Here is a 26,818-nt window from a genome sequence, read left to right on the forward strand (position 1 = left end):
CAGCCTTGGTTAGTAATTGGATGGGAGACCTCCAGCAAAGACCAGGGTTGCTGAGGCAGGCAATGGCAAACCACTTCTCTTAGTCTCTTGCCACAAGGGGTGGCCATAAGTCAACTCTGACTTGAGAGCCGAATTTCATTCATTTCAGATCAAATCAAGCCTGAATTCTCCTAGAAGCTAAAATGACAAAATTGAAACAATCATACTTTGATCATATCATGAGAAGACAAGATTCTCTGGAAAAGTGAAAGACATAAAACAAGATGACTTAACTCAATAAAAAAAGCCAGATCCTCCAGTTTGCAGGATCTGAGCAAGTTTGTTAATGATAGGACATTTTGGCGGTATTTCATTCATAGGATTGCCATAGGTTGGAGGCGACAACGGCACAACACCCAGGTCATAGTGTGACACTTAAACTACTGCACTGGCTCATCATCTTCAGTAATTCCTTTTCTACAAGTTTGTCTAGTCTGGTCTAGGTAACTCCACCATTTTGCAGCCTATGCTGAGAGCGGGGGAAGAGGGCCAACGCAAGGCGAACAAACCACACCCACACACTAGCTGGAGGAAAAATAAGGCCACAACTTTATTAAATAGCATAAAGAGGAGCATTAGCGAATTATATGGATTGGATCCCTAAGCATCAACTGACCTGCCTGCCAGTCGATGACCTTTCTCCCCCTCAGACCCCAGCTGAGGGGGGGACCAAGGAGTGACATTAAAGGGGGAGATCACCTGGGTGTACACCCCTTAGTGATTCCCCTGCCACCTGGGAGTGAGTGTGCCCTGGTAGCCCCTGAGCTGGGCATGCACCTCCATCATCCACTCCCAAGATTCCTTATGGGAATCCCCTTCAAGGGGAGCCTGGGCACGCAGTCCCTGGCTCCCCCAACAGAGATCTGATCCAATGACAAACTGCCACAAGAGCCATGCAATGGCTCCCCACAAACGCTCCTACCGCTGCAACCATGCCAAAGGCCATCCCTTAAATCCTGTAGCCAGATGTCCTGCCCCCAGCTGGATAAGTGAACACCATCCGGGCAATACAGTGCTTCCAATCGAAAGGAAATGTCCATATGCATTATCAGCAAGCCCCCCACAGCACTGATGTATTGCCCCATAGCCTGAGACAGCCTCTGCCAAACCCGTCAATCTTCACTGGGCAATGGGCCCCGCACCAAATGCAACTCTGCAGCAAGTCCGACCACAAGAAGAAAGTCCCTGGGCATAGCCCCCACAGATAGTCCAAATCCCCGCACATGGAGCGCTTCAAGTCGGGGCACTCTCGCTTGCACAAATCATTCTCTCCCAGCTGGATGATGAGAGCATCGAGTGGGCCATACTGCTGGACCTGCCTCACCAGAGTCAGCAGCAGTGCATCCCAAAGCATGCCGCGCACTCCAAAGCAGAAGATCCTGACAAAGCCATCCAGTTTCAGGTACTTGCCCCATCCGGAAGCTGCCGCATACTTCCCAGCCCAGTGAACAATACTGTGACCGCAAATCCAGACTGTCTTCCTTTAACCTACAGAAATGGAGGGAATGAAACAAAACACATTAGCATACCCGCCTGTGTATTGAGCAAACCTAAGTCCGGAAGGCCCTGGACTTCCAACAGCCCAGGTGCTGGATGGCCTCAGAAGGCATGCGCGGGTCCGTTGCCACTGTGGCCGCCCCAATCTGAAAGGAGTGGGTGGCATAGTCCAAGGGAGGGAGACCAGCAGTATGCAGGCTTGCTTTCAAGAGGGCCGAAAACTGATATTGGGTGACAGGAGACCCATTGTTGTGGATCAGGAATGGGCCCCACTGGTGAGGGCGAATGGCCAGGTAATCCCGCACAGCTGAGACAGGACAAATGGTCAGATCCGAGGAGGACCACAAGCAGAAGGTGGCCCCATGACCATGCTGGTTCGCCTTGGAACGGTGTACGGTGATGGTGACCTTCCACTGGGACAGGGCAACATCACTGAAGCCCAGGGCCCTCCCAAACAAGTCCCAATGAGAGCCTGCCACCAGCTCACTGATATGGGAGGCCCCCAAAAATGCAAGTATGAACGCTGTGTGAAAAAGCTGCGCCTCGAAGGGGGACTAACAAAGGCCACTGACTGCCTACAAGATCAAGCGTAGTATGGGCAGAGTGATGGGCCTTCGCCAATCAGGAGAGGGAGGGGAGATTCAACCCTACCCCTCTATGGCCTTGCGGGCAGGAAAGCAGTCACGGGTCCTGAAGGCCCTGGGCCTTGCTGAAAAAAGAAATGGCAGCAAGATCATTCTGCATGGTGCTGGGTGCGAAACCCAACTGCCATAAGGGAGCCAGGTACTGCAACGACATTGCCTGTGAGGCAGGCCAAGGGGCCTGGGCCCCCGCTTCACAGGAGAAGGCCACAAAGTGAGTTGCAGCTGATGAGTAAGTGCGCAGGGTTGATGGAGTCAGTGAGCCAAGCATTCCATGCATTATGGTGTCTTGCCAATCAGCCACAAGTCCTCTGAGAACGAGTCGGGGCTGCGATGAGCCTCTGGTGCCAGAGCGAAAAACCTCTCCATCTGGAACTGAGACAAGGCATCCGCGATGCCGTTATCCACACCTGCTACATGATGGGCTGAGAAAGTGATGTTAGAAGTAAGGCAAACCAACACAAAGCAGCAAACCAGACGCATGACCCACTCAGAGTGAGAGGACTGCTTGTCCTTACAGAGGCTTGATTATCACACCAGAACAGGACCCGTTTATCTTGGAAGTGATCACGCCACACTGTCACGGCCACTAATATGGGAAAGAGCTCCAGAAAGGTGAGATCCTTGAGGATCCCAGTCTCTGCCCAAGAGTCAAGCCATCGCTGAGCACACCATCAGCCATTAAAATAAACCCCGAACCCAAAGCTGCCAGCAGCATCTGATTGTATCTGTAAGCCTGTGCCCAACTTCAAAGACTTCTGCCATAAGGAGATCCCATTGTAGCTGGACAAGAAATCAAGCCAGACATGGAGGTCCTTCTTAATCTCCCTAGTAAGCTGGATGTGGTGGTGAGGAGAAGATGCCCCCCCCACAAGCCCTGGAGAGACGAGACCAGAACACATGACCCGGGGAGACCACCCTGCAGGCAAAGTTAAGGTGCCCGATAATCGACTGAAGGTCTTTTAAGGTACACTTCTTGCGTGTTAAGGTTAGATTGACGAGATTCTGCAAGTGAGCCAGTTTGTCTATGGGGAGATGTGAAAGCCCGGCCACGGAGTCCAGATATGTGAGGCAGGAGTTGGGACCTTCAGTTTTTTCCTTCGCGAGAGAGATGCTTGGTTCTTTGGCCAAGGCCTGGGCATGGCTTTGTCTACATACCAATTGCCCTGGAACTTAAAGCCCAGCAAGCAATGGTCCAAGGGGTGGACAGGCAAAAGTCTGAAGGTGGACTGTACATCACATTTGGCCATAAGGGCCCCAGGTCCACACGAACGAAGCAGGCGGTCTGCGTGATCGAAAGAAGTGTACCTCACAGAGCATAACTCAGGGGGAATTGACTCATTGACAGATAAACCGCAGAGATAGGATAAATGGTGAATTAGCCTGAATTCCCCTGGGGCCCCAGAGGGGAGAGCCTTAGATTGGGCAAGGGTGGGGAGGGGAGGGGAACCACTGTTGGAGGACCGGCCACCCCGAAAGGGCAAAGGGGGAAAGGAACCGCGGGGGCAGGATGCGCAAGAATGGGGGCCCGCACAGGTATCACAGTTGTGCTTGAAGCGGCATTTAGGCTGCTGGCACCTGCCCTGATTAAACTCCCAAGAAGGAATCTGATGGGAATTGTACTAGAAAGAAATCAATTTTCACACTCAAAATAACCAAATTAATTCTTATTTAAATATAACTTATTATACAATTCAAATTCCCACAACAATGGTCATAATCAGTATATATCCAAATCCATATCATATAACAGTCTATAATTCATGTACAAACAGTGCACTCTCTCCCCACTGATGAACACTCAGAGAGCTAATATTCAGAGTTGGATAGAAGAACGTCCGCTGGTTAGTCTCCCACCCTGAGGTCCGGTACCAGGCCCCACCCCCCTGCAACACATCCCCCAGCCATCGCTGATTGGAGGGCCGGGGATTTCAAACTGGTTGGCTGCCGGCTTGCCCAGATGGATGCTGGGTGAGCTGCAGTAATGGCGGCTGCCATGCTCCGACCCTCCCCCCGCTAGTTGGCCTCAAACCGGACCCCAGGTAAGTCCAGTGGCCGTCGCTTGCCAGCAAGCATTATGTTCATGATCTGTACGTTTATCTCCCTTTTTGAAAATGGGAGCTGTATTGCCTTTGCCTGCCTTTCAATATGGCATATTTTTGTCAAAAGCTCAATAATTTTTGCATCAGTGTTTGTTCGAACTGTCTAGTTAATGCCATCTGTTCCAGACAACTTGATTTATATTCATTTGTTGACATCGTTTTTCATATACATTCTCTAGAGAAAGTGGTTTACAGTGCAATCTTAAACAGAGTTGATGAACTTTTAACTCCATTGAATGGGCTTAAAATGGTGTCATGACTGCATCCCATTCATCCATGCCATTCATATGTTCTCTGTTTCCTGTATTGCTTTGATCATACTGTGTATCTATGTGCTCTCCTATTATGCTCATGTACTGTGACCATTATATTCATGCCATCTCGAGCTTGCCTGGGGCTAAAATTCCTTTTGAAGTATGGACTGATCACAAAAACTTAGAAGCGTTGCGCACCCCCCCCCCCCCCGTAGATTGAGCGCCAAACAGTTAAGGTGGGTGGAATTCTTTTCCAAGTTCAATTTTACGTTAAAGTACCTCCCCGGTCAGTCAAATTTCTTAGCGGACATGCTTTCACACATGCCCCAACATGACAGCCAGAAGGAGGAAATCTTGGGACTGGGCCTATGAATGGACAAGACAGATCTTCCTACACATCTGGGAAATGCCCTGGGTTTGCAGAAAAATCTGAAATCTAAAAAAAAATCTGAAATCTAAAAAAAAAAATACCGTCTCTTTTTTAAAACTCAAAATGGTAAAAGGACATATAGCTTTAACAGAGGCCCTCAGTGGCTGTTACTAAGCAACCATAATAGTTTAGCCAGTATTTCAGTTATTATTTCTGTCAGTAAAAGACAAGGGGAGGGAGCAGGTCCTTTTCCAGTGCTGTTCTGCCCTTTGAGGGAGGACTCATCAGGGCCAAGCCCAGAAACAATCACCAGGTGATTTGATACCATGCAACTGGCATGACTCACCCAAGTCCAGCTGATTGCTACTGTTCAACAGCAGCCCCCAACCTAAAAGTCAGTGTGGTGTCGTGATTAGAGTTTCACACTAGGATCTGGGAGACTCGGGTTCAAATCACCACTCTATGGAAGCTCATTGGGTGACTTTTTTCAGACTACCCTACCTCACAGGGTTATTTTGAGGATAAATGGAGGAAAGGAGGATGATATAAGCAGCTTTGGGCCCCAATTGTGGAGAAAGTCGGTATATAAATGAAGTAAATAGATGGAGAGCAGATAAAAGGTAAGTTCTTTAGTGGGTTTAAGGGATATGGGGGCTGTCATGAGGAAGGAAAGAGGAAATAGTGTGGGGAAGGGATACTGGGAAAAGTGAAGTAACCCCCTGTGCAAGTCCTTGCAGTTTTGCCACCATGCAACTGGGTCTGGCTCAGCTAGCAGCACACATCCGGGCCATAGAGGAGAGGCTGTCAGTGGTGGAGGGGGAAAGATGAAGACGGGGAACAGGACAATATGGATGAGAAGGAGAGAAGGAAGCAGGAAAAGGAGGAGAGGCTAGGGGGGGCATGGAAGGGAAAGAGGACACGGTAGTGGAGGGCATATTTCTGTATATTTCTCCTACTTGTGTATTTCTAACTCAGGTCAAGTTCAGCCATCTTAGTCTTGAGCTAGTCCCTAGTTAAATGGATGGTGGAGAACACTGAAACCGATTCCAGAAAGGACAGAGGTGGTGTTGGTTAGAAAGCCTGGGCAATGGAAGGGGTTGATTTACTGCTCTTTGATGGTGTCAAGTTGCATTATTCAATTAGGTTAAAAGCTTAGGAGGGTCATTGGATCCTCAGTTATTGTTTAAACGTCAAGTGTGTGAGATAGCAAGTAAAACATTTGTTCAATTTTTCCTTGAGAGTAAATTATCTTCCCTTCGAAACCCAAATAATCTGGCCGTGTTGATTCATGCTACCATGGCCTCGAGGCTGAATTACTGAAATGTGTTTTATGTGGGGCACTCTTCAAGGTGACTCAGAAGTATTGGGTATTGCAGAATGCAGCGGCTCATTTGCTCACCGAAGTAAACAGATATGAGCGCACTATGCCAGTTTTAAAGCTTCCAGTTTCCTTCCAAGTCCAATTTATGGTGTTGATTGTGATCTTTAAAACCCATCATGTCTTGGGAACCAAATATCTAAAGGACCACCTCTTCCAATACAAACCCAAACCCACATTAAGATCTGACCAATTGTCTTTACAGACATGAAGTTGGATTGTAGTCACTGAGGTGATGAACATTTTCAGTAGTGGTTCCACAACCATGGAATGGATTGCCAGAAGAAATCTGGAAGCTCCCAACTTCATTGTCGTTTAGGAAAGCCTATAAATCTGGTTTGTTAAGCTGACCTATGTGTAGCTGTAAGGAGGTAGTGGGGATGTGTTGCTACAGAATTGTGTTAATCAGACAGCAATTTAAGTAGTGATGAGAAAAATTAATTTCAGCCCAGTTTGAGTGTAAATATTGTTGCATTTATGTTTTTATCTTGGAAGCTGCTCTTACCTTTGGAAGTGGAAGATATAAATACTTAATGTCACACCATAGTTTAAAGTGGGAGGGATACTTTCCACTCCAAATTGCCCAACTGAGCTCATCCTACAAGTGGCCAGAAATCTGCATCCTCCCAAATGTGCATCTAAAATCCCACGGAGAGCTGCTGGTAAGGGGGAATTTGCTGCAAAAAAATAATAACTGGCCAGGAAAGGGTTAAGCAGGCCTTTCTCCTCACCCTCCTTACTCCATTCAAAATCATCCCCTTCAAAAGAGAGTGCTCACCTGTTTAAACCGTGTCTATTGGGACTTCGTGCCATGCATTTTTAATGTTTAATTTGCCGCAAGATGTAGTTTGTCCCAAACAAAAGAGCTATTGTTGCGGCTCCTTAATATATGGATTAAATTAGACCATTTGGCTAATTTTCTATTTTGTTTCACTTATTTGTTCAGCTACCAACTGTTATATTTATTTGGGGAAAGTAAGAACAGTCTGTCACATAACAGATTCTAATTCTTTATTAAGATCAGAATTTTAAACTTCACTGGCATAAAACTGAAAAAACTCCCCCCCCCCGCACCCACCATACTCCCTTTGAGTCATTATGATGCCAGAAAGTCTAACACTCCTATGACACTTATAACATATTCATTTCCCCTTAGTTATTTTTAGTTGCTGAAGTATTACTTTAACTTGCTTAAGGGATGGTTTCTCTTTAATTAAAGAGTATGTTGTGTCCAAAGGCAGAAATCTTCAGTTTAACAATAATTCTCAGGCGACTGATAATGAATTCTCCTCCATTATGACTTTCTCTTCATTATTTATGCTTTGGCCTCTAAGACCCAATTCAAGTAGTTCCTGTATCAGCAAAACAAAAAAAGACAAGAAAAATATTTCAGGAAATGGCTGATGCTGTCAGCGATACAAACATCTTCTGAGAGCTAAACTACAGTGGTGAACAACTTACCAGAGTGTGCATGCGTGCCTGCCGTACCCAGCCTATGATGTTACTTCCACCATGATCCAGAAGTGATGACGTTGCACTGGGGCCAACTAGTTAACAGTTGGCCAGAAATGCTATGTTTTCGATGAATTGTTAAAGAATCCGCCCTGGTGTTGATGCCATCACTTCCGAGTCACTCTGTAAGTGATGTCATTGGCCGGGGACAACGGGAGGGCACCCCACCCCCCATTTCACCAGCCTGTCTCCTCCTCCTGGTCAGCTGCTAATCAATGGAAAGAGGCACAGATTGCCGTGAAGTTGCCACCAAAGTGAGCACCTGGCAAGCCTACAAACTACGCAATCTGTTTGACAAAGAGTCGGGTCAGGGTTTCCCCAATCCTACTCACTTTCTCTGCAGCCTCACAGCACCTGTGAAGAACTTACTTCCCAAGGTGCCATGGTTCCCAGTTCCCAGTTCCTCCCATGCCCCATCATTGTTTTCCCAAGCCAAATATTCCATGTGCAGCTCTGCAACAAACGGGCCATTCTGTCCCAGGAAAACAGTGTGGGAGGAAGGCTGGAGCCCCTCCTTACCGTGTGCTGTGGTCCCAGTCTGAATCAGACCCTGAGGTACTTGGGTAAATAAGTTCTCCACAACTGTGCAGCTGAAGAGAAAGAGAGTCAGGCTGGGGCAACCCTGACTGAACTCACAGCCAAATGTATTGTCTAGTTTGATCCCGAGAGTTACGTCTTGGCAGGCTCCAGGTGCCAGTAATAATTGAACAGCAGCACACGAGTGGCTAAAAATGTGCTCCAACTGTATGAGGATGAAGAGTGCACTGCTGGGTCTTGCCTGAGGAACTCATAAGAGGACCAGGAAGGCCTGGGATGAAACTGAGCAGGATTAGCTTGCACTGGAGGCTAGAGAAGTGCAGAGCAGAACCAGAGAGGAAGGAAGAGAGTCCAGCTACCTGATCAGAAGGCCCACGTTGGTACAGTTGTACCTCTTCACACTGAGAGTGGGAAATCAAACTCTTGAATTCTTCCTTATGTAAAAACAACTCCTTTGACATTCAAAACTAGCCTGTCAGGGAACAGACTAGACTTGATTGCTCAAGGAATGTTGATTCAGCACAGATAGGTAAATAAAGAGATGCCATTATTTACACCTGAGGTCCCATTATTTACAACATGTCTTTGCTGCCTCTCCAAAGAACCTGCTCAAGGCAACTTACGAGGTAAAACATGATAAAATCACAACACAGCATACAATCATGTTGGAAGAGGAGGATCCAGTGTTGTCTCTCTCCTGAGGTTTTAGAGGGGGATGAACCAAAGAGAGTTAGAAAGAGAGGTCAGGGCACTCTGTTTACTGTTTACTGCTCTGACTGTCCTTTAATATGCAGATTGCTATTCTCAGGATTTCCTCCTCCTGGCTTCCTCCCTCTCACTCCTTCTCTTCCAGGCTTTGTTCCAGGCAACACCTCTCTCTTTCTCCTCCCTCCATCTTGGCAGCATGGATGCGGGCCTTGTCCTGCCATCCATGTCCATCCTTAGACTAAATAGGTAGTTAGGCTCTGTCTCCCTTTCCTATCAGAATATGGAGTTCTTATTTCTTTTCTAAATATAAACCAAGTATATTATTTATTATTTTCATTCTTGCACACACACCAGCCAGCAGAACCAGCTCACAACCACCTATATTCACGCTTCCTGTGCCACACGATACACTCTGCTAACAGCCCAAACATGGTGTCAGGCCCTGCCAGTTAGATCCCTGGATACTTAACTGTAGTTACTCCCAAGAGTCCAGTTAAAGTTCTTTATTAGAGATCCATCAATATCAGTGCACTCAGACAGCGGTGTTGGCAGAAGTGACGAAAAGGGGGAAAGCAATGTTAGTTATAGGGCGAGGTTCTCGCCCTGGGATAAGACTGTTAAAATTTAGGCCTAGAAGGATGAATGGGGTAGGGTGGAGGGGAGGAGGAGGATGAGCTCATTCCATGTTTCGGGGAGATATGACTCCGACTGGCACTTCAAGGACACTTTCCCATGCCAGCCAAGGAAGTGAAAGTAGCCACCTGCAAGATAAGCGATTCACAGGTACACAGTTACTCAGCTACACAGATATTTCTCCACTCATTCTCAGAGGCCCAGAATATAACACAGAGTACAATAAGATCATAGAATCATAGAGTTGGAAGGGGCCATACAGACCATTTAGTCCAACCCCCTGCCCAGTGCAGGATCAGCCTAAAGCATCTCTGACAAGTATTCATCCAGCCTCTTCTTGAAAACTGCCAGTGAGGGGGAGCTCACCACCTCCCTAGGCAGCTGATTCCACTTTTGAACTACTCTGACGGTGAAAAAGTTTTTCCTAATATCCAGTCGGTACCTTTGTGCATGTAGTTTTAGCCCATTGCTTCGCGTCCTACCCTCTGCTGCCAACTGGAACAGCTCCCTGCCCTCCTCCAAATGACAGCCTTTCAAATATTTAAAGAGAGCAATCATGTCCCCCCTCAACCTCCTCTTCTCCAAACTAAACATTCCCAAGGCCCTCAGCCTTTCCTCGTAGGGCTCAGTCTCCAGACCCCTGATCATCCTCGTCGCTCTCCTTTGCACCCTCTCGATTTTGTCCACATCCTTTTTGAAGTGAGGCCTCCAGAACTGCACACAGTACTCCAGGTGTGGCCTGACCAAGGCAGTATAGAGAGGGGCTATGACCTCCTGCGATTTCGATGCTATGGCCCCTTTGATACAACCCAGGATTGAATTAGCCTTTTTTGCCACCGCATCACACTGACTGCTCATATTTAGTTTACAGTCCACTCTTACCCCAAGATCCTTTTCCCATATACTACTGCCCAGAAGTGTATCCCCCATCCAGTATTTGTGCTTCTCATTTTTGTGGCCCAGATGTAATACTGTGCACTTGTCTTTGTTGAATTGCATCCTATTCACAGCTGCCCACTTCTCCGGAGTATTCAGGTCTTGTTGAATTTGGGTGTTTGCTACTCCTCCCAATTTGGTATCATCAGCAAATTTAATGAGCAGCCCTTCCACTCCTTCATCCAGATCATTGATAAAAATATTGAAAAGTACCGGGCCCAAAACTAAGCCCTGCGGCACCCCACTGGACACCTCCCTCCAATCTGATGAAACGCTGTTGACCACCACTCTTTGAGTGCGGTCCTCCAACCAGTTCCCTATCCACCGAACTGTCCTATAGTCCACTCCACAGTCTTCCAGTTTGCCCATCAGAATGTCATGGGGGACCTTATCAAAAGCTTTACTGAAATCCAGATAAATCACGTCAACAGAGTTCCCCCGATCCAGTAAGCTGGTCACTCGATCAGAGAAGGAAACCAGGTTGGTCTGGCAGGATCTGTTAGGAACAAAACCATGCTGACTTCCCCGGATCACTGAGCGGTCCTTTGATGCTTACAGATTGATCCCTTTAAAATCTGTTCTAATATCTTCCCAGCAACAGAAGTCAGTCTGACTGGATATGCAGGAGGTGGTCCTAAGGGCAGGATATTCTCCAGGTTAGGTGCCACCACTGAAAAATCCTCTTTTTGGTCACCTCCTGTTTCATTTCTGCAAGTGGGGGCCCAATGAGAAGGGGTTGCGAGGAGGATATTTACTGGCAGATTGAACGTTTCAAGTGCAGTAGACAGCATGGAAGCATCATTGGTCAAAGAACAAATGTAACTGCCTGGGATAGAAGAATGAAATAATAGCATCAAAAGTTTAAAATTATCCTGTTTTACTTAAACAGTACGTCCTTCACTATAACATCTTTAAAAAGCAGTAAATTCTCATATACATTCTTAGATTGTCTACTAAGCAGCACCAAGGACGGAGGCACCGGTCAGATTGCAAACACTTTTGTCACTGGTGAGCACACACCCATGACTGGAGTATTTGCGTGTACTCTCCAGCACGGGGGGGGGGAGTAACTCCTCTGTCGGTGGGCGTGCATCGAGAGGGACAGAGGCACAGCCTGGTCCTTTACTTTTTACTCCTTTGCAGCAGGGTGCAGGCAGAACAGTACTTACCAGCAGTGAGCACAGGGCTTTGGAGAGCAAAGTCCTGGCCCTTGTGTGCCTGACTCAGCAAGAGAAAGGGTGAGGAAGAGGTAGGTTGAGACAGGCATTCTCAGAGCTGCCAGGCAGCAGAACTCGGATGAATCTGGGTGCATTCTGATCTGCCACACCCAGGCTGGAGGGGAATTAAGAGCCTGTTTATTGCTGCCTGGCAAGCTAGGTGGGAAGATGCCTGCCCTCTTCCTTCCTCTTCCATGGAGTGGGGGCGGGCTAGGTGATGGCAGGCTTGGTGACAAGGTGAGTTGCCATGGACCCAGGCAGGCAACTGCCCCATGATGCTGGATGAGTTTGCTTGGCAGCAATGGTGGAGGAGCTCACAAAGACACATGAAGCTGCGTCAGACTGCTGGTCCATCATGGTCAGTATTGTCTACTCACACTGACAGCACCTCTCCAGTATATCTGGCAGAGGTCTTTCACATCACCTGCAGTGTGATCCTTTGCACTGGAAGTGCTGAGGATTGAACCTGGGACCTTCTGTATGCCAAGCAGATTTTCTGCCACTGAGCCATGACCCGTCCCCTAGGAGAAGAGGCCAGATGAGGTCAGCACCAGAGTGCTGGTGATCACCTGGTGATCACCTGCTCCTCCTTCCTCCTTTGTAGAAGGAGGAGGATGGAGAGATGAAGGCTGGGAAATGGGGCAAGCTGCTGTCACCTTGTACAGGCATGGAGCTACTGCTGCCCTGGAAACTGAGTGGGCATAGCACCCAGCGGAGGAGCTAGCAGGGGAAGATGGCAAGGAAGAACCTGGCAGAGGAGAAGGAGGAAGTGGCAGTTGGTTGCTTGCTCTTCCTCCATCCCTCCCTTGCAGGGCAGAAGAACTGGGATTTCTTCTTCCTCAAGTAAAAGGTCAATCTTTGAACTCCTTTCACAAATAGGCTTGCTAACTTATCAACCAGCCCCTGCTCCTATGTCTTAAAGAGCAGTTTGCCCTTCAGACATTAATGCTGATTTTCACATTGTAAAAAGGCTTTGCCTACTTTCTGCAGATCAGCCCCCTTAATAGGTCAGGTTTTTCCTGACCAGTTGGAACTTCTGTCAGAAAATCAACAGGGGAAGCATTTAGTGCACATTTGGAAAGGCAAACAAATAAAATCAGAATGTCCCCAGAGCCACTCACGCCACTGCTTTAAGCCCACAGGTTACCTTTTGGAGTGCACACCCAAAAAAATCTGGGTGATCCAGATCCAGCTTTCAGGGATACAAAAAAAAAATTGATATCCCTGAAATCCAGATCAGATTCTCTAATTTGCTTAGAGAATCTCAAATTTATCCACATTATTCCCTATAGGAGTGTTGGGCGGTCATTTTTCAAGCAACACCAAATTTGCGGAGAACCTACTCCTGACTGTTCACTAAAGACCTGCCAAGTCTCAGGCATATTGGATCCCCAGGGCCCAATTCTGTGGGCCCCTGAACAAGGTGTCCAAGCCACTCTCTGTTGCTTCCTATGGGGGAAATATTTGGCTTTTCAGGCAAAGGGAAACCTTAAGCATAGGTGTTACGACCCCTTCTTTCTCTTGGGTCGATCTCTTGGGATATAACAAAAACAAAGTAAACTTTTATTTTTTTCAAGAAGTGTATTGGTTTCATAAGAGTAGTTCTCAATTCTTAAAGTTACTTCACTTAAGCTCATTCCCACAGATCTCTTCTAAGACTTCACACACAGCTTGCCTGCTTTTCCCTGACTGAATGTTCTTTCACAAACATACTCAGATCAGGTTTCCACATAGGTTATTTTTTTCTCAGTAATACTTAAACCTGCTCAGGCAACACACAGCTGGCCTCTCTTCCCCTGACTGAATGTTCTTTCTCCACTCTCAATCTAAAACTGCCTTCACTCCGCCCACACTCTCAGTCATCAACCAATCATATCCCTCACTCATCCCTCTCTTTCACCCCCCCCCCACTCTTCACCTGTATCACACCAAGCATTTAAAGACACACACACACCCACTTAAAATCATTACAATAGGCAACTCTTGGTCAAAAGCCAGTCACAAATGCAAGTTCCACTCTTGTGCAATCTGAACCAACAAAGCCCAACAGGACCAAAGTGAAGCAAGGGAACCAATGTCACTCTAGAGAACCCCAATGTTAAAACCAGAGACTCCTCCCAAACTGATGTGGGGGTGGGGTGATGCTTATCTCTGGAGACATGACGATCAACAGGTGGTCCGTGGTGGCTTGAAGGTGGGGTGGAGAGGCGGGATGGGAATCCATCTTCTTGTCTCCGCCTCCCAGCTTCACACTGCTCTCCTGCCACGGCACAGAGCTTTGTGCTGCTGCCCTCTTGCTTCTGCCACGCTCCTCTGCCTTGTGTCATTGCTGCTCTCTTGCTCACATTGCTGCTCTCTCACCACGGCCATCTCTCACTCGCACCACTGCTGCTCCACCTTTGCTGCAGCCAAATAATCCAGCTCAGCAGAGTTCAGCTCCCTGGATCCAATCTGGGAGTGGTCTAATGTGATCAAGAATAGCCAGCTTATGCCAGATCAGAATAAGTCTGGCTATAGAACTGGATCATAAATCCTGGCTCATACACCCCTTATAGGTTAGGCAATCCACAGTCTCAGACTTTGGTATACATCCTGAAGATAATATTGCTGATCTACTTTACCGGGTTGCTGTAAGGATTACCAGATAAAGGCCTGTGTTGTTATTACCATACCATTAAAAAAAAACCAAGTACCCTTTTCTTAAGAGCAGGGGAGCAGCAGCACCCCCTCTTCTGCTGCAGCATCCTGAACCTGCCTAAATGTTGCTTCTGCTGGTCCGTGTACCCTCACGAACATCCCGGGGGGGGATCTGCAGAGGAAGGTTGGAGTTGGTAGAAATCCACACAACTTTATATAGGAGTAGTTTCACTTTTATATTTATTCAAAAGAGCAGCAGGTAAGAGCCCGACCTGGATCGCCCAGGCTAGCTTGATCTCATCGGATCTTGGAAGCTCAGTAGGGTCAGCCTTGGATAGGGTTGCTGTGCAAGAGGCAGGGAATGACAAACCACCTTGGAACATCTCTCGACTTGAAAACCCTACGGGTTCCCCACAATGTGGCTGTGACTTGATGGGGGGGAAAGAAAGATCATTCAGCTGCTTGCTGTTTTATTACTCGTTGCCCTCTCCCAGTGCTTGTGAGATCCTAGCAGTCCAAAGCATCCATTTGTCAAGGATTTTTTTTTTAAAAACCCTCCCTTTGCAAAGTACCTTCACAATCAGAAACTGTGGGCCGCCATGTTACTGGTACCCCTCTTGTCAACCATGCACGCACCCACATTTTCTTTTTGTTTGACATTTGGTTTTTTATTAATGGGATTAATATATTAAGAAGCTAAATACATGTTAACCATATACCTGTCTGTTAAAATGTGTGGCATGTTCAAACCCAGCTAAGAGCATTTGCTTAAGGAGACCAGGGAGGATATATATATCCAAATCTATACTGTCCTTTCTTTAATTAAAGTTACTCTTATCAAGAAAGCTTTGACTTCAAAACATTTTAATTTTTATAGTCAACTTTTTCCCTATTGATAACTTTCTGCAATACAAAGAGAAGCACCATTTTCAAAGGCAATTGCTTCTGTCTAGGCAAGCTCCATGATAACGGAGATAAGGTTATGAATTAAGAAATACAGGAATAGGCAGTTCAGTGCAGGCTGACATTTTTGGAGGAAATTTGTTCCTCTTTCAAAATTATTACAGTAATAATAGCCATACCTCAAGATATCTTCGTCTTGAAATTCTGCATTAAGTGTCATCTTAGCCACCAAGTTAAACACATTTGAGTTTCATAAGAGACTAAATATGTTCCAAACTCATATCCCCCCTATTTATCTCCTAGTATCTCATCACCTTTTATCTTTTCTCCCTCTTATCTTTCTGCAAACCAGTATGCATTAATGCATGCCAGACTGCCAAGAAACGCTGGATTAAAAGCCAAAAGAAAGGATTGATCTAGTTCATTTGAAAAACAAATTCCCCAATTGCAAACAGTGGGGGTGGGGAGAGGGGGAGTCTCAGCAGAGGTTTGATACGGGTACGATAGAAGACATATACTTCTGTCCTGCTGAAAGGTTCTGCTAGCGGCAACGGTTTTTACTGTTTGAGCTACAAACATGAACCCAATTGATGTCAAATCTCCTTTATCCGTACAGTTTTAAATATCTGGGGCCTGAAGACTTCCAAATGCTCCCTAAATGAAAGATACCTTTTCAGTTTGGCACCAATCTAGATTTAGCTATTCAACATACAATAGACCTGCAATTGACAAAGAAAAATCTACAAAACTTTGTGAACTCCAGTTCTCAGGGTCAAGACAGAGAATGGAAGCTCTGTGACTAGGTCTCCAGTGAGTTGTTGATTCACATTAACAAGGGAATGAGGTAGCAGAGAGCCAAGGAATGGACTGTACTACTATAGACTGCAGGTCATGGAGGATCACATTTTAGAACGCACTCCTGTGTGAAAAGCTCCCCACTGATAGAATACTAACACAGCAAGCGAAGAAAAAAGAAATAACCTTTTTTCCTAAAGTGTTAGTTTTTTGTTGGCATGGAAGTTTTTTTTAATGTAAAAAAGAAGCATTCCAAAATATGATCCACTAGCTCTGTTCTGAAATTTTGCAGGTCATTCTACTCTTTCACCATTTTATCATCTCATTCTCTTGCATATTTGAACTAGCTATGAAGGGGGGTTATCTCTTCCCCCTACGCTTTTTTCGTGATCTCAGACATGCTCTCTAAAGTGCTCTTTAACCCCCTGGGAAAAAGAATAATCCTGAGTTCTTTTTCTTTGCCATGCCCAGGCATCTTGCCGGCTGCTTTTGGAAATAGTGGATGAAGGAAGCCTGTCCTCAGCCCTGGTGTACCAGGTCCCAGTTTGGTTTAAGTACCTTCCCTTAGCGTCTGACACGGGGGTGGGGGGGTGGAGGTTAGATGCCACCCTAATCCACCTGCTCTCCCCTAGCTCTGCTCCCTTCTGAGCTGAGAACCAAAGCCAATCCGTCTTCCTTGCCTTCCTTCCTCAAGCCTTTTGAAGGCCCTAGCCAGGCCTGGGGCATGCCCAGAGGCCTCCCTCTACCCAGAAGCCTTAGGGGGTATGGCCCAGCCTGGGTGGGACCAATGGTGTCTCCAGAGCAAATTCTGCCTTGTTACTCCCCTTCCGCTCCCCGAGGCTCCCCCAGTTGATGGTCAAAAGGCCAGCAGGCAGTGGAGTGCTTAACTCTTAAAGGGCCAGCTGCCACTGATTGGCTGGCTGATGTGCAGCTCTTTATATGGCACCTCAGCCAACTTGGTGGGCTGGGTGGCTGCCATGCTTGACCCTGTGTGGAGCTGAGCATGGGGGGGGGGTGTTGTCTCCATCACCCACCAGCAGTAGATTGGTTCAAATTTACTGCAAAACCATTCTTTATCTTTATGAAACCAAAACTCAACTTCCAGATGATTACTAAAACCTTAGTTTGCCCTGACAAATTCTTGCTTTATCACTCTCAGCGGCATTGATAACAATTTATAGCAAATGCATGAACAATCCATGTACGGTGTACAGATTTCTCTTTATACCTGCATTGAGTAATTTTCATTTTACATTCAATACAGCTGAACATGTGATTGAAGCCCCATATTATCCATATATTGGCTTCTGCTTTCATCTGTAAAGTGAATGTGCATAAGCTCTTTCTTATAAACGGGTGTTTCAGTTTCAGTTTATTCAGCTTAAAAGCCCATAAGCAATTCATTCTAACAAAGTTTAAGAATTAAAAATAACAGTTAAAGAAATAGTTGCCACATCTACAATGCAGTTTTTACAAAGGCTTCTCAGTAATAGTCTTAATTTTGAGGCATCGGGAATGTTTGAATACCTCAGTAGCCGTTCTCGCTCTGGCTAGTTCATGCTTTGGACAGTGAAAGAAGGTATGGGATAGTGAGTCAACGTCAGCCAAAGGGCAGTCACAGAAGCGTTGATCCAAAGGTATCCTGAGAAAGCAGCCCTTCATTTGGGCTGTCGGCAATGCGTTGCAATGTGTAACCATGTATGACCACCTCAGTTTTGGGACTACCAGCATACTGAGGTAAAGAGGCTGGTCAAACTTCTCAGCCATTTGGCTAAGATCAAGTGTATAAACAGGTGTACGTGCATACATGCAGGCTGTGTGTGCATTCATTGTAACATGTGAACAGGGCTAATCTGTACCAATGGAGCTGTGATGCTGGGGAACAAGCCAGGATTAAGCCAGGATGTGTGCATTCACACAAAATCATACTAACCAGATCCTGGTTTGATGATGATGATGACAACGACGACAACAAGAACATTCAATTTATATAACGCCCTTCAGGATGACTTAACACCCACTCAGAGCGGTTTACAAAGTATGTCATTATTATCCCTACAAAATATGTCAGTATTATCCCCACAACAAAACACCCTGTGAGGTGGGTGGGGCTGAGAGAGCTAGAAGCTGTGACTGACCCAAGGTCACCCAGCTGGCTTCAAGTGGAGGAGTGAGGAATCAAACCCAGTTCTCCAGATTAGAGTCCCACACTCTTAACCACTACACCAAACTGGACCCTAACTTATCATAGTTGAGGAACTGTCCTGCATTCAGATTGTCAAACTAATCATCGTTGTAGTGAGGGGGGAGCATTACTGCATTAGGATTGCTCTCACTTTGAAAAGTCCTTGCAGAAGAAGGAACCCATTTAGCAAATTAGTGCTTTCTCTCTTGAAGAGATGGCAGGTTGGTTGGCGTGCAAGTCTGAACCAAACAGAGCAGGTCCACTTCAGAGCCATTACTAGCTGCGATGTTCTCATAACAAGGTGGGCTCCTTGAGAAAGCATAAATAGAGGTCAGCTAAAGAAAATAGTCTCAGATGGATTTCATAAGTGGCATTTGGAGTTTACTTTCCTTATGTTACAAGATGGCAGCTGCTTACAGTCTGCATTTCAGTCCTATTTTCATCCAAGGACAAGGTCAAAAGCACCATATTAATAGTGCAATTGCGATCTTAAACAGAATTACTTCAGTGGATTCAGAAGCGTGTAACTCTGCTTATGATGGCGCTGTGAGTCATTCATCAGCTATTCACAGGATCACACTATTAAGCACAATATTCTTATTTATCATGAGATTTCCCGGCACAAATAATACATTCACTCTGGGTCACTGCGACCACTTGCTACTGGGCTTCATATAAACAACTGCTCTCTTCACCGTACTTCATTCCCAAATCACTGAACGAATATAAGAGGCCAATGCAAATCAACAGGGCTTTTCATCCCCTCTTATCTTCTTGTTGATGATTTAACGTCTTCTTATTGGCAGTAGCCCCTCCAGTCCAATTGGAAAGTACTGAATTACATGAAGGAATAATGTTAGTCTAAACATCATGAAGACTAGGCATGTCTTGTAAGAAAGCCACGGCCAACATCCTCTGCTTCAGAAGTTTTACGTTTTCCGCAGATGGTTCCCAAATGCATCTTCTTTGAATTAGCTCTGTGATGTGTATCAGAAACATTTTAAAAACTGAACATGGCCCGTGTTCTTCCAGAGTGTAACACTGTTACACACTTGCCTGAGGCCCAAATGCTGCATGAGACTCCCCACCTCAACCTGAATTTTTTATAAACAGAGCAAGCCACACCATACAAAGTTTCCCCTCTATGTAGGAGATGATACATGTAACCATTTCCTTTTCTCTACAGGAAGGTAGTGAATAGAAGTTAAATTTTTCTGTTGGAAAATCTCATAAGAAGAAAGGATTAAGACATACCTCTCCCTTCTCAGGGGGAAATGCATGTTCATCGACAGTCTTCAGGGCAGTCCCACATTGGGGACTGCACTTGCACAGGCCAGTCGCTCGGAACAGGATTTTTTCTAGCTTTTGGGCTATTGGGGGGGCGACCTCCCCCTCGGACCACTCTGAGCTGGTTTTTCCCGCCGAAAATGGTCACATGGTGGTCGAGGTTGCCTCCTTTCCCTCAGTTCTCCTGTGCTGCTGCCTCCCTTGTCATGATGATCCAGAGCTCTTACAGCGGGGCCAGGAGGGAGGGCATGTGTGCCTGCACAGAAGACCTAGATGAACAACCGTTACAGGTAAGCGCAACTCTGTTTTCGTTGACCGTCTTCAGTGCAGTCCCACACTGGGAGAATAGCAAGCTACTCACCAAGGAGGTGGGGTGATGCTCTCAAGCAAAGAGTGACTTGCAGAACTGCTTGTCCCACTGCAGTTTCTCTTTGAGACTTGATATCCACTGCGTACAGCTTTACAAAGGTCTCCTCTGATACTTGTTGCTAGGGTGAGAGGCACAAGCTTGTAAATCTCACCCTGCATGTTCCCCTTTTCACATTACAAAACATGTGTGATAAGGTAAAGCACACCTTATTTGAACTCCTCTCGTCCACAGTCATATTGTGCAAGGCAGGGATGTGGCTCAGTGGAAGAGCTTCTGCTTGGTATGCAGAAGTCCCCAGGTTCAATCCCTGGCATCTCCTAAAAATAGGAGCAGGCAATATATGATGTGAAAGACAGGACCTTGGAGAGCCCCTGCTTGTCTGAGTAGACAATGCTGACCTTGATGGACTGATGGTCTGATTCAGTGTAAGGGAGCTTCATGGTGAAGACTCGAAAATCTGCAAACCTGAGAGCCAGTTTGGTGTAGTGGTTAAGAGCTACTGGACTCTAATCTGGAGAACTGGGTTTGACTCCCCACTCCTCCTCCTGAAGCCAGCTGGGTGATTTTGGGTCGGTCACAGCTCTCTCAGAGCTCTCTCAGCCCCACCCACCTCACAGGATGATTGTTGTGAGGATAATAATAACACACTTTGTAAGCCGCTCTGAGTGGGTGTTAAGTCATATATGAATCAAATGTTGTTGTTGTTGTTATTGTACACTTTCTTTTGGAGTAAGTAGCACCAGACTTTGTTAACCATATACATGGACGCCCAATTGAACTCATAGATAGGGTTGTAAATCATGCCAGTCATCTCCAGGAAGCTATCTATCTGCTTTTGTTACCACATAACCACTGGAACTAGGACTGGTAAGATCCCAGCATCCCAGATCAAGACACTCATGGGTTCACACTTGGTGATGTGACACCGAGTAGCAGTGTTAATAGCAGTACTTCCACACACTGCTAGGATGTGTGTCATATGTTGCATATTGTAGAAAACTAACATTTAAAAAAAAATTATCTGCAAATGTGTGCAGTCACAGTCTTAAGATGTTGAAGTGCTGAACTAGTCCCCACAAACAAGGTTTTTAAAAAGTTAAAACTGCCTATGTACTAAAATGATTGATTGATTGATTCTACATGGACACTCAAAGTGCCTTATGACATTTTTCTCACCTCTTCCATTTTATCTTCACATCAATCCTTTGAGGTAGGTTAGGCTCTAAATGCTAATACTAACTTCACTGGAACATTTAGAATACTTTACAGTATGTCTCTAAGATTTGTAGAATGCTGGTGCAGTAGTTACATTCAAAATGTCTCTAAGCATCCCTTAGATATTTTGTAATTTTCGTTGAAACTAGTTGGAAATTTAGGAAACCATTTAATTAACATGACAATGTTTACCAGGGCCACCCAAAGCAGAATTGCACCCTTCGAAGCCTGTCGAAGACAGTGGGAGTAAGTAGTATAACTCTGCTCAGGATTGCACCATAAACATCCTAGAGATGCAGAGGAGTTAACCATGTTAGTCTGCAATAGCCAACTTTAAAGCTTCCAATTTACTTCCAGGTCCTAGAGATGTCGGCTGATTCCAGACAGGATCCTGCCATGATAATTTGAGGATTTTTTTTTAAATCCTTCTGAGCATTATCAATGAACCAAATAGTACACCAGCATTTTATAAAACTTTATCTTCAACTAGCATCGTTGATTTCATGCCCATGAACAGTGTCTTCTCCCCCCTCTCTGCCCCTTCACTCCAAATTTCCTTTTGGGTATCTTTCTCCAAACACACTCCCAGTTCAGAATGCTGGTTCTTACTTTCATGGCTCTTGGGGGCATGGTAGGTGAAGGGGTGCCTTTTCTCCTAGTTAAGATCCTCCTCACAAGCCCTACTTGCTCTGCCCTCATCTTCAGGCAGGGAGTGATCAGAGGCAGGGGTTTTCAAGTGGTGGCCCCTCACCTGCGGAATGCTCTGATCCTCTAGGCATTAGACCAAAACCAGGCATTGAACTGGAGGGAGTTCTTTTAAGCTGTTTTACAGTCTGCTTTTAGCCTGAAGAGTGTTTTGCTAGAAACATTTTGGGCTGTTCAATGCTTTGCTCTGTTTTTATAATCTGGCTGGGTTTCAATGGCTCTGGGTTTGTAACAATTTATTGTTTAATTGTTTTTATGCTGTTTTATGATGCTTTTCATCTTTTATTTTATAAGCCATTTCAAGCGAGTTCTCTAGAGAGGGAACAGGGAAATTTTCTAGACAAATAAATAGGAACCACCTAAACAGGGGCCGTTTTTACACGGCCACGCACCCGGAAGATCACGTGAAACTCGTGGCATAAAGTGTCTTCCTACCTCGATTTCCTGGCACAATCCCATTTAATGGCCCTTTTTCTGATGTCATCGGGCCATTAAAGGGGATCGTGCCGGGAGATCGGAGATCGTGCTAGGAAGACGCTTCATGCTATGAGTGTGCACGGTCTCCCGGGGAGCGTGTGAAAATGGCCAGGGTTGCAGCATTCTCCCCCAGAGGGTTGGGTAGTTACTCTCCTTTGACTATATCTTGAGAAGCATAATATGGCTGGGCTCCAAAGGGACTCGTGGGCTTTCACACAGCCATTGGGATTTTTGATACCCATTTATTATGACAAACTGCTTTTGAAACTCCCCTCAGCTATGGAGTATTGCTGTAAGAGAAACATAAGCCCTAAGTCCCCTATCACATAACGAAATAACTGGGTGGTTGTTTTGATATTGGCCTAAAGGCCATCTTTGACAACACAGCAACTATGCTTTGTTCTGCATACAGATAAATCTTTTTAAATAGTGATCTTTACTTTTTACAAGTGCAATTTTTCACCATTTCTGGGTACTAATCACTGCCGAAATCAAAGTGGTTTAAATAGGAATGTGAAATTGCAATTAATAATCCACATTTAAATGTAGGATCACAATGTGGCAACCTGAAGAGTCTCCCTACTCCCTATGCCTTTGACAATGCATCTGTGTCCACACTGGGAAGTGAGTCATTGAGATAAATGGGACTCGCATGGTCAGGTTCAGGTTTATCCAGGTGTGCCACAGAGTGGGAGGAGGAGCTGACAAACAGGTGGCTGGAGGCAAGAGATGCCACAGCTGTTTAATCAGATTTACAGCCCAGTGCTGTAGCATCTATTCTGTCTCTGTGTTGCAAGCTGACAACCATCCCCAAACGTAAATCTTGTTCTTCTACTACAGACTGTGGCTGCCCACTTGAAAACAGCTTACAGTTGTTTACTTACTTTCCCTGACTAGGGCCATTTTCACACACCCGTAACCTCTGGAAAGTTGCTCAAAACTCACAGCACGAAGCACCTTCCTAGCCTGATTTCCCATCATGATTCCATTTAGTGATGTGATTTCTGATGTCATTGCACCAGGAAGACCCTCCATGCCATGAGTTTTGCATGATTTTCCGGAGCGTTACCGGGCGTGTGAAAACAGCCTAGCCTGGCAGTGCAATCCTAAACAGAGATACATATTTCTATGGATTTCATTGGACTTGGAAGGGGTTTCAGTCTGCTTAGAACTGCACTGTTAATCCTCTTTTTGGTCTACACTAAACGGCCTTGTTCTCCACCCCACCCCACCGTCTTTAAAAAATGACATGAGACTCAGAAGGAACAGAGATGGGTTATTTGCACTGCACCCTAAAGCTCTTTGCTCCAAAACTGACAGTGCAGTCCTAGACAGAGTAGCGGCATAGGAGAGTATAACTCTGCTTAGGCTTAGTGCCTTTGGGGAAGGAGGATAGGATAGGTGATGTCCTGAAAGTTTCATTGTTCTCTCGGGGGACGGCAGATGTATAAAGTGGGATTGAAACCAGGGAAGATTCCTCAATTCACAAGCATACCCAGTACGCAGTGTCAGTTTTTCAACAGCTTGGCCTTTAGCAGAGGCTTGATGTACACCAACTGTTTTCTGCTGAGCAAGCTGTGTCTATTAAAGACAGATGAGAGCCAGAATGGTATAGTGGTTAGAGTGCAGATTAAGATCTGGGAGACCCAGGTTCGAACTCTTACTCTGCAAGGGAAACACACCTTGGGCCAGTCACCGTCCCTCGGCCTAATTTACCCCACAGGATTGTCGCAGTGAAAGTAAAAGGATGCTGTCAGCTGCTTTGGGTCCCCATCAGGAAATAAGCAGGATATGAACAAACATAAGCTTATCTATATAACACAGTGCTCCTTCTGTCTTCCTACTTACTTTAACAACTAAATAATGCATAACTAAATAATACATTCTTGGCATATTTTCTTTTGATAATAATCATTTAGCTAATTTTGGTACTCTATACTCTATCTTATAATCTCATCTTCAATATGGGACAAACAATTTATCCCTCATTTAGCATAATTTTAGATACTTCTATAAACAGTACATTCAATATAAGTCAACCAATTTAACTTATACTCTATATATTACTTTTTCTACATATCTTATCTTCATACTGTTTTAATTATATAATTATATTATTCTTCCATTATGCAACTATCCACCAAAAATAGTCAACCAATTTGACCCATATATACCTCCAAACTAATTCAATCAATTTAATACATGATCTATACAGCATGTTATTCGATAGCACTGGTGTTTAGAGGGTTACTGCCTCTGAACTTGGAGGATCCATTTAATCATGTCAAATAGCTACTAATGTTACTGCACGAATTTTTCTGACCCTATTTTAAAAGCCTTGTAAATAAGTAGCAATCAGTGCATTCTGTTGCCAACACTCAATTAGTTGTTGCGCTTCTTCACACATCTACTGCCAGTCAACTTCATTCGCTGCTGTTATTAGTCTCTTGATCTTCTGGACTCTCCCATCCATAGCTTGGATCCTCGGCTGGTTGAAAAGACTTCTGTTTATGGAACATGACTTTCTTACCCCCCTCCGCTGCTACCCAAAATGGCCCCTGAAATGCTTTTACTGAATGACAGCTCCCTGTCCCTACCCCCAGACAGCATGGGGGGAACCTGAAGCTCTCAGTGTAGGGGAAGAATTGACACCTTTCCATGGATCTAACCTTGTGGTAATCAAGCCCAAAGTTCCATCTGTCTTAAAGGCTCTGACCCAAGACTGGGGATTCTGCTTCAAGCAAGCCCTGGATACTGGCCAGCCAATCAGAGCACCTGGAGGAGGAGTGAACTACCTCAGCTTTACAAAGGGGAGAAGTGATGCATTTTCTTTGAATAGGGTTTTGGATAAGAGCATAAGCTGAGATATGCTTTTATTTTGGGAGTTTTAGTTAGGATTTTGGGGGCAGAGCAGGAACCTTGTTTTAAGGAGTTAAACAAGCACCCTATCCAAAATCTAACTTTTCTGGCATTGGTACTAAGGCCAGGTCCTCTGAAGGTTTAAAAGAGCAACCTAGTGCTTGATAAGAAACCTGTCAGCATAGTAAAGTGGTTACAAAGGAACTATACATTCTGAGAAGCCCTGTCTTGGGGAAAAGCATTAATTTTTCCCTTCGGCACTTGTATTGTTAACTTATGTTCATATTCAACAAGTTAACTCCCATTGAGAAAAAAGCATAACCTCTGGGGACTGAGCTTGTGAGCCAGTAGTACACACGTTATTCCACACAAAACTTATAATTGTTTCTGTAATTTATTTTCTGCAAATACATCATTGGTTGTTCTTTTCCAACTATGTGCTGTCTATCCAGTCAAAGTAGCTGTGAGAAAGGCATTCCTAATCAACTCACTATCAAGTACCACCCTATTAGGGTCACAGCTCCAAGCCCTATAGGGAACACAAAGCTACACACTACCAACCAGTTAATAAAAGTGTGTCTTCCCTTTTATGGGTTATTATGGTAGCTGGAGTTTAAACAGAAGGAAAGGGGAGGCTAGAGTGAGAGGATAATAGGACAGCAATCAGTCCAGAGACCCTTTTACTTCAAAGGTCTTCCCCTTCAGCTCTCCCCTCTTTATTTTACTTTATTTATTTTCAATTTCTAGTCCACCCTCCTTGCACCAGCAGGCTCATCATATCTCCCTCATCATATCAAGGCCGCACCACAAATAACATCAGTCCCTTTCCACGAGAGGCTTTGTCCCTGTGCAGTGAATCTTCCTGAATCAATTCAGTACATAATGCTCGACTGCCAGTTTTATACAAACCTGTGTAGGCATTTGTTTGATAGTCTTCCCCAGTTAATGGTTCTTCAGAATACTGTGATCAATTATTGGTTCTTATTGAGTGATTCGATAGTGGAAATTACTAGAGAAGTTACAAGATTTTTGGAGGAAATACTTATGATCAAATCCAAATATGCTATAAAATGAGGTTTTATGCTAATGTTATGGATTTTTATGTTTTATATATATATATATATATATATATATATATGATCTTAACTTATCGATTGTAAATGCCGTTCTATGTTTCTATTATGCCAATAAAAGGTATGAGATGTTGATGATACATTAGTGGCAGTCCAAGCTGGACAGTAACAATATATAAGAAAAGTGGTGACCACCAGGCACTAACCATCACAACCCCTTAACTGCAAGACCAAAATCCTATGCCCTATTGAACCTAGTACTCACTTTCAGGATCCAGCTATAAGTAAAATGGATGTGGGCAAGTTTTCCAAAATATGTTTGCTAAGATGGGAGGGTGTGTGTGTGTGTGTGGAGAGACTGAGCAGTTTATTATTCTTCTCTGCTTTGTTCCACTACTTTTAATGAGCATGAATCCTTAATATAGTTTGCATATATCCTCTCTATCTAATACAGCCAGTTTCATTGTCAAATTTCACAGGCTAAAGTT

General features: G+C 45.1%; 1 protein-coding gene and 1 non-coding gene across 2 annotated transcripts in view; both read left to right on the forward strand.

Annotated features, from left to right (window-relative positions):
- Positions 1 to 26,818, forward strand: part of CA10 (carbonic anhydrase 10) — a 720,933-nt gene that overhangs the window by 611,623 nt on the left and 82,492 nt on the right. The gene's annotated exons all lie outside the window — the stretch shown is intronic.
- Positions 20,249 to 20,320, forward strand: TRNAT-GGU (transfer RNA threonine (anticodon GGU)). The gene has a single exon. It is a non-coding gene; the product is annotated as a tRNA-Thr (tRNA).

This window comes from Eublepharis macularius, chromosome 4, assembly GCF_028583425.1.
Source record: "Eublepharis macularius isolate TG4126 chromosome 4, MPM_Emac_v1.0, whole genome shotgun sequence".
Taxonomy (NCBI): domain Eukaryota; kingdom Metazoa; phylum Chordata; class Lepidosauria; order Squamata; family Eublepharidae; genus Eublepharis; species Eublepharis macularius.